At 34.0% G+C, this 7,706-nt stretch overlaps 1 long non-coding RNA gene across 1 annotated transcript; it reads right to left on the bottom strand.

Moving 5' to 3' along the window:
- Nucleotides 1-1,175: 1,175 nt before the first annotated feature.
- On the bottom strand, nt 1,176-2,108 carry LOC132756765 (uncharacterized). Its single transcript, XR_009629372.1, has 3 exons — nt 1,866-2,108; nt 1,592-1,641; nt 1,176-1,473 (listed from the first exon to the last, which is right to left on the bottom strand). It is a non-coding gene; the product is annotated as an uncharacterized LOC132756765 (long non-coding RNA).
- Nucleotides 2,109-7,706: the final 5,598 nt, after the last annotated feature.

Here is a 7,706-nt window from a genome sequence, read left to right as displayed (position 1 = left end):
GTTTGGCATATTTCGGTTTGCAACTGCTATGAGACGCTGAAACAAAAGTTGTGGATCGACTTCTATTTGTTCATTGTCAATTTTCAAAGTGGACCTAACATTCATTCTTACCACTTGATGTGATCTTTTAAAAGTATAATCGTCTACATATATTTTAATCTTTCATATCTTTCAAAACACAGTTTCCAACATCTTTTGCTTTGTCAATATTCACTGTCGACTCTGCAAATAGACCTGTTTCAATGTTTCTCAGATCTTGTACAGCCTCGTCAAATGGATTCCTCTCAGAGAGAAAGTTAATAATAATTCTCGTATCTTTTATGTCCTTCGCATTTCTTGTTATTCTTACTTCTTTGTGGTGCTCACTGGTAGAATAATGTACTCCTGACAATTCTTGAATTGCAGCATTCATCCCACACATCACCACCCCTTTTCTTTTTGTTTGATTTAGCATAATTTGTGCAGAATAAGCAGTCAGATTTTATATTAAAGTTCTCTTCTGATCTCAAACGTCTGCTGTTCTCTTGGTCATCCATCAGGTTGTGCCCTACAACATAAATTGAAATATTAAAACTATCTACATAAGAATTGATTAAAGACCGAATTAATATGAAGTATGGGCTTGTGTGGCACAAGTAAAAAATCATTTTTGTTACATTTTTAGTTCTTTGTGATGAAATGTTTTCATCATATTATTTAGCTATGTACATGCAAGATGGCGTGAATTGTGTTGATATTATATAACCAATCGTTGACAGTCCCAATCAAATGGGGTCTGTTATTGTTTTGATTTTATAATGTCCTTAGGAGGCATATTTTTTCATATCATAATAGAAGAATGTCTATTTGTTAGTAGTCATTGGTTTAAAATTATTTAATAACGTAAAATAATAGAGCATACCATGAACATGAATGTAGAAGGCAAACGCTTTTAGATGTGCTTGTCTCGCCAAAGATTTTACATGATTTAACACACTATGTCTGAAAAATAAACAACAAACAAAGCATATAGAACCCAGAATCTGGTTTTCTTTAAATAATAATAATAATAATAATAATAATAATAATAATAATAATTTTTTCTTTAATTGTATAAACATTTACCTTAATGATAGAGATAGATTGCCAAAAGCTACACCTATAGCTTAAGTTTAATTGTTATATATATTCACCGACAATAAATGAATATTGACGGGAGCTGGCTGCCAAATTGGGGTTGCATTTTCTGGGAACAACTCGTTAGCAGCCCCAATCAAAACAAGTTTGCTATTCTTTTTTTTCATGTTTTGCTTTGTTAAATTCTCATTTTCAATGTTTGTTTTATGATACAGAGCAATTTATTTTATTCTGAAAACACATCACATACCTTTTATTGAATTGAAATATGATCTGACCTCAGATAATACTACACGTGAATTGACTGCTTTATCAATATATTGTAACACCTCATTAGAACCAATCAGGTTGACATTTCTGCAAAATACAATATGATAATACAATAAATGGTATCAGGAGTAGTTAATTATAAATTTTTATTTAATTTCATAGACAATAGCATACGTTAAAAATCTAACCCAAAACACACACTTACCACTGCTTTAAGTTCCACACCTTCATTTCTCAAGTTCACATGTCTTTTACCTGAGAGAAAAAATACTTTTATTACTTTTATTTTTATACAGTGGCTTGGTATTATTTTTTACATTTTATTTTATTTATATTAAGCTTTCATATCCAGGAAAATAGTTTACTACACATAAAAGTATATATGAAATGACAGCGAAAGCATGAGAATATAACTAACTGAATAGTATTATATAACTTAATATTGTACATTGGTAACATTATTAAAGTATCTATTTTACCTTTAAACGTTTACATGCACGTAACGAACCAGCTTCAAGACTTCTCCTGCAAACTTATTTCACTGGTACAGTAAGGTCAATCTAAAATGAAACAAATAAGAAAAGTACTTTAAACTTATTCATTTAACATGCATTATAGACTTATTTAGCCAAAGCTTTGTCATAAATCGCCAAAAGAAAATATTTAAGATTTATTTTCCAAATTTCCGAATTTTGACCCAAACACGCATCCGTAGTTTAAATTTTTTTGCAGACTTTTATTTACCGGCAGTAGCGTAGCCGGGCATACGCCAGTACGCCGTAGGCGTACTAAACGAAAATGAATTTTAAAAAATCAAAAAGTCTTAAAAGTTGAAAACAGTTGTCCAAATCATTACCCTAACCCGTGTTAGGCATCGCCGTGAGTTTTGACGGTGAAAAAGGATTTGCTGACAAAAATATTTTGTTATTAAACGATTTAAATAGTGTATCGGTATTTCTGTTGCAAGTGTAGAACAGCTAGTACTATATTAGGTAAGACAGTGTCATGTGTCTTATCGTAGAATCCTATTATATTCCGAATGTTGATAAGAAGTTATACTAGCGGGAAAAATCAAATGTCGTCCCCAATGTAAAACGTCCGAAGAACATGAGCCTCCTTACGTTGATAACTGCACCGTTTTAAACGATGAACAGAAAGTCACTTTATTAAAGTCAGATTGGCCCGATGTCCATAAATATGCATTTAAATCGAGGTAAGTTTATGCAGATCAAGAAATTTAAAGTAGGTAAAATAATGCAATTTGTCATTAAATCATATTCAAATGTATTTTTTTTCAATCTAATTACATCAAATATTATTCAATTTTATTTTTAACTAGATCTATAATAAAACTGAAATAAAGAGTCATTTTTAAACGTTGTCTAGGGCGTACGGACGAAGCTACCTTTACCAGGGAAGTGAGAAAGTGGGTTTCATGGTGGACAGGTGGGGCACTTGCGTTGGACCGGCACTGGCTTATGAGCAGTACTGTCCCAATGTCCGTCGTTGTTTTTTTAGTACTCACTATACTGCTCACTATGCCAGTGTCTACAGAACGGCTCTCTGGGCTTGACCTAATGAATATTTACAGAGACATGAAAATTAAATCTGAGTACATTGTTGATAAATTTGAAGCAAGAAAACAACGCCGCCTTGCATTTGTCTTTAGAGAATAACAATCTCGGCATTGATATCATCATGAAATTTATCACATACCCGTGTCGATTTTGCGACACCGTAAAAATGGTATATTGCACTGGCATATATTTTGACAAGACATCATTTGCGTTACATAAACATAACTCTAAGACGCGCTAAATGTTAGAGTTTTACTATAGGCGCTTCAATGAAAAATGTGTCTTTATCACTTCAAACAGTCTTTGTTTTTGGTATGTGATAAATAGAAAATTACATGCGTGTAAGTTCATTACTAAATTTATTGAACGAGTTGAATAAAATAATATTATGCTCGCCCCCTCCCTTAACCCGCCAGAGGCTTAATAATATATCATTTTATTCACCTCATTTTAAATAAAATTAGTATTAAACTTACACTCTTTCAATGTCCTCTATTTATTAGATAAGAAGGGAATTAAATATGTTGTCAGATGTCTCCAGATTGCGTTATTTTGCATCTATAAATCCAAATTTTCTCGGGGGAAGACCCCCGAACCTCCTGCCATTTACAAAGGGAAGGGGACACCCCCTCCCTTAACCCGCCAGAGGATTAATAATATATCATTTTATTCACCTCATTTTAAATAAAATTAGTATTAAACTTACACTCTTTCAATATTCTTTATTTATTAGATAAGAAGCGAATAAAATATGTTGTAAAATGTCTCCAGATTGCGTTATTTTGCATCTATAAATTCAAATTTTCTCGGGGGAAGTTCATTATTAAATTTATTGAACGAGTTGAATAAAATAATATTATGCTCGCCCCCTCCCTTAACCCGCCAGAGGCTTAATAATATATCATTTTATTCACCTCATTTTAAATAAAATTAGTATTAAACTTACACTCTTTCAATTAAATATGTTGTCAGATGTCTCCAGATTGCGTTATTTTGCATCTATAAATCCAAATTTTCTCGGGGGAAGACCCCCGAACCCCCTGCCATTTGCAAAGGGAGGGGGCCAACCCCCTTAACCCACCCCAAGGCGTATATTTACTTTTGGCCGCGCTACGCCACTGACCGGTTATATAAAAATGAGTTTATACACAGGAACAACATATATTTTATATAAAATAATTGATCATCTGCTTTTAACATATTTATAGGGCCAAAAAGAGATATTTAACCTTCATTTGATGCATAATTATGTATTGTTCATTACTCTGCTGTAAACTCGATTTTGGCGTAAATATCAAAGGTTGTAGACATTGTTTAATGTTGAAATTCAAAATTTATAGGAATTATTACAAAAGATAACTTACTTTCTTTTATATTCCTAGTAAATGCTTAACATCACACCAATTGTTACTGAAAAAACACACCGGCCAGTCAACGCATCCGCCATTTTATATGATTTGGATTTAGCTCAATACAGGATTGGAGCAGTACCTCTAGACGCTTGCAGAAATCATGATCACAAAATAGACAAATATCGTTTTTTTCGCCGATTTTAACATTTTTCCTTGATTATCGTACTTGATTCGGTGTGAAAAGATGAATTAGACCTGTTAAAGTTCATTCCGTTGGGTAAAAAGACAAGATTTTAGCATTTTATCATTCAAGCGCCTTGTCCGGTATATACCGGAATACGGTATTTAGTGTGGTGCTCCAATTCTTTTTGGATTTAGCTCAATACAGGATTGGAGCAGTACCTCTAGACGCTTGCAGAAATCATGATCACAAAATAGACAAATATCGTTTTTTTCGCCGAATTTTACATTTTTCCTTGATTATCGTACTTGATTCGGTGTGAAAAGATGAATTAGACCTGTTAAAGTTCATTCCGTTGGGTAAAAAGACAAGATTTTAGCATTTTATCATTCAAGCGCCTTGTCCGGTATATACCGGAATACGGTATTTAGTGTGGTGCTCCAATCCTTTTTTTAGTCACAGCTAATCACTAAAAAAAGAATTTAGTCACAGCCATATGATTTCACGTCACTTTATGACGTCATATACACAGAAAGCACCTGAATGGTGTACTATACAGGACATCTTCAAAATGTATTATTTTCGCCATTTTCATTGTTGGATTTTTACACTTTCCCCATTGAAATGAGGCTTAAAAATAACATTGTGTCTTAGTTAGGCATTGTTACGTACGATGCACAAGGAATTAATTCTTTTGCAATTTTTTCTAGGTTATAAATAGAATGACTGGACTATATGTTGCACAGGCATGAGTATCGGACCTGGGAAGAAAAAATATGACCCGAAAGATAATTGAACCTGTGTTCATCTTTAAAAGGTCAAAAACCGAAAAAAATTGTAAATTATACCCCCCTTTAAAAACATACTTTAAGTTAAGAGAAGGCCAGAAACTCCAGATTCGAGCCTGCAAGCAAGGGATTCACTTCCCAGGCCGTTGTGAAAACAATTGTCCAGACAATTAAAAAAATCTTTTATCACTTTCACGTTTGTATTAAGCTTCCAAATGGGACCAAGTCTTTAGCCCTTCCCGTTCATGAAATATCTATCGGGGAAACAAACGCATTCATGCTAAAAATCCTTGGTAGACAAAATTGCGGCACAACAATTCGGTACGTAAACATAGACTAGTACATGTTTGTCAGCCGTGTACAGGTCATAATCATATTGTCACTTGGTGCAATAACTCACTTAATGTATATGTATTTTATAATTACTTATTAATGTATTTTCATTTTATTGTAAATAGGCCATCAAAAAGGCTGTATGAATCGGATAGTGGCACTGATGAGAATGAGACAGACACAGAGAGTTGGCCACCACAAGTTATTGACCAAGCAACAACGCCCAAAGAGTCACAAAGCCTACTTTCATCTCCGCCTCGCTTATCTGCACAGGCATTGCGAGAGGCCAGCAGTGATGTGCAAAGTGCTTCTCCAATACAAGGTGTTTCTGATACACCCTTCCGTGGGCAGATTATTGGGTCCAGTAAGTATAAACTTCGGAGCTATAAATATATTTATTATTACAGTACATACTTATTAAATGTTATATTCTCAAAACAAGTCAATAAATGTTATAACAAGCTGGATTGAGTTACACAGCCAAAAATGGAAAGTTTCACCTTGTGACGCCCCTAGTTCAAAAAATATTCAAAAGAAATTGATGATTACTTGTGTTAGTCTTTATCATGATGTGAATTTGTGCGCATATTCTTGCCTGACCCCACTACTGTTATCCAAAGTTACGGTCCCTGGAAGAGTCAAGAATGTTTATTTTCACCAAATGACATGCCTAGGCTCAAAAATATGTTAAGTTTAATTCATGATTTCTTATCATTTTCACATTTTGTGACCTTGCACACTCAACAATCCTTTTGAGATTTTAGCGTTAATTACTGTTAAAGCCAAGGAGAAATTTAAAATACTGGATTTTTTTCATTTGAGCCGGGTCATGACAAAACCAACATAATGGGTTTGCGACCAGCATGGATCCAGACCACACATAGCTCTAAAAGTATATGGCCTAGAATTATGAATTCTTTTTTTCAGCTGCTGTTACACAGATTCTCCGAGTCTTGGAGATAATGCGAGAGAAGAATCGTGAAATTAAGAGGATGGTGCAGCGAATGCTGTTAAGGTCAGCAGCAGATGGCCAACCGCTGCAACTTCCGAAAGATATCTCATTCCCTATTCGTTATCCTGAGCAGATGGAAGCATTCGATAAGCTTCTGGGAGATCAGACAATGCTCTCATCTGTGGTAAGCATAGTGTTAGTCATGTATGTTGCTCCATTAGTAACTGAAAAAAGTATACCCCATATCCACTGGCCTAAAAGCGAAATAACATAATGGTCTGTGGTGAGCACATGATGATAATGTATAATCATTCTGCTATATTTATGTTGGAAAATATTGCACAGTGGACAAACACTTTGCTGCATTAATTTCAGAATTAAAAACTGGCATGTTTTAATTTTTTGATTCATATTGACACCGTTATGTTATTTATATATGCTATAATAGCCATGAGCACAAGACATGGGCAGTTGGCCTCGTTTTCAACATTAATTATTAATTAGGACAAGACAGTCAATTCATTAATCAAAATGCTGGCAGCTTTCAAAATACCAGGAAAATGACTAGTACCCACAAAATCCAGGAATTGAGCTGTTTTTATATTATCAAAAATTATTCTGTTGATATTGAATAAACTCTTGTATAAAAAAAAACAATGATAATGTGCCCCATAACACTCGGTGGAGGGGACAAACATAAAGGCACAAGTCACTAAGGTGTTGTCCTAGGCTGTAAATATATGAGGAAAGATCTTTTAATTTGTCAATCCAAACAGTTTTCTTGGCAGATTATGTTTTTGAGGTCCAGTTGACAATTATTTGTCATTTGGTGACTTGCAGCCCATCACTTAGTAGTGTTAAAATTAACATTAAAAAAAGTTTATGTTCTGCTTTATTTAAGGCGCGGTTCATCTCAATGTTTGGTATGGCAGATGTACGAGAAACTGTTGATCGCTTGATGAAAGAAACCATGTCAAATGAACTGGCAAGAATGTACAATATGAATTGGCTGAAGGGGAAGAAAAAGTTTGTGGGCCTCTAGATACTGAATGTATTGTATAGTAAGTGATTTTTTACAAATTTGCAAAGTGGTGTCTTCAAAATAGATATATTATCCAAGATCTTGTTCTTGTGTCT

The sequence above is a fragment of the Ruditapes philippinarum genome, unplaced genomic scaffold, assembly GCF_026571515.1.
Source record: "Ruditapes philippinarum isolate M1 unplaced genomic scaffold, ASM2657151v2 ctg49_1_1_1_1, whole genome shotgun sequence".
NCBI classification, from domain to species: domain Eukaryota; kingdom Metazoa; phylum Mollusca; class Bivalvia; order Venerida; family Veneridae; genus Ruditapes; species Ruditapes philippinarum.
The sequence above is the reverse complement of the archived record's forward strand: the minus strand, read 5'-3'. Positions and strand labels throughout refer to the sequence as shown.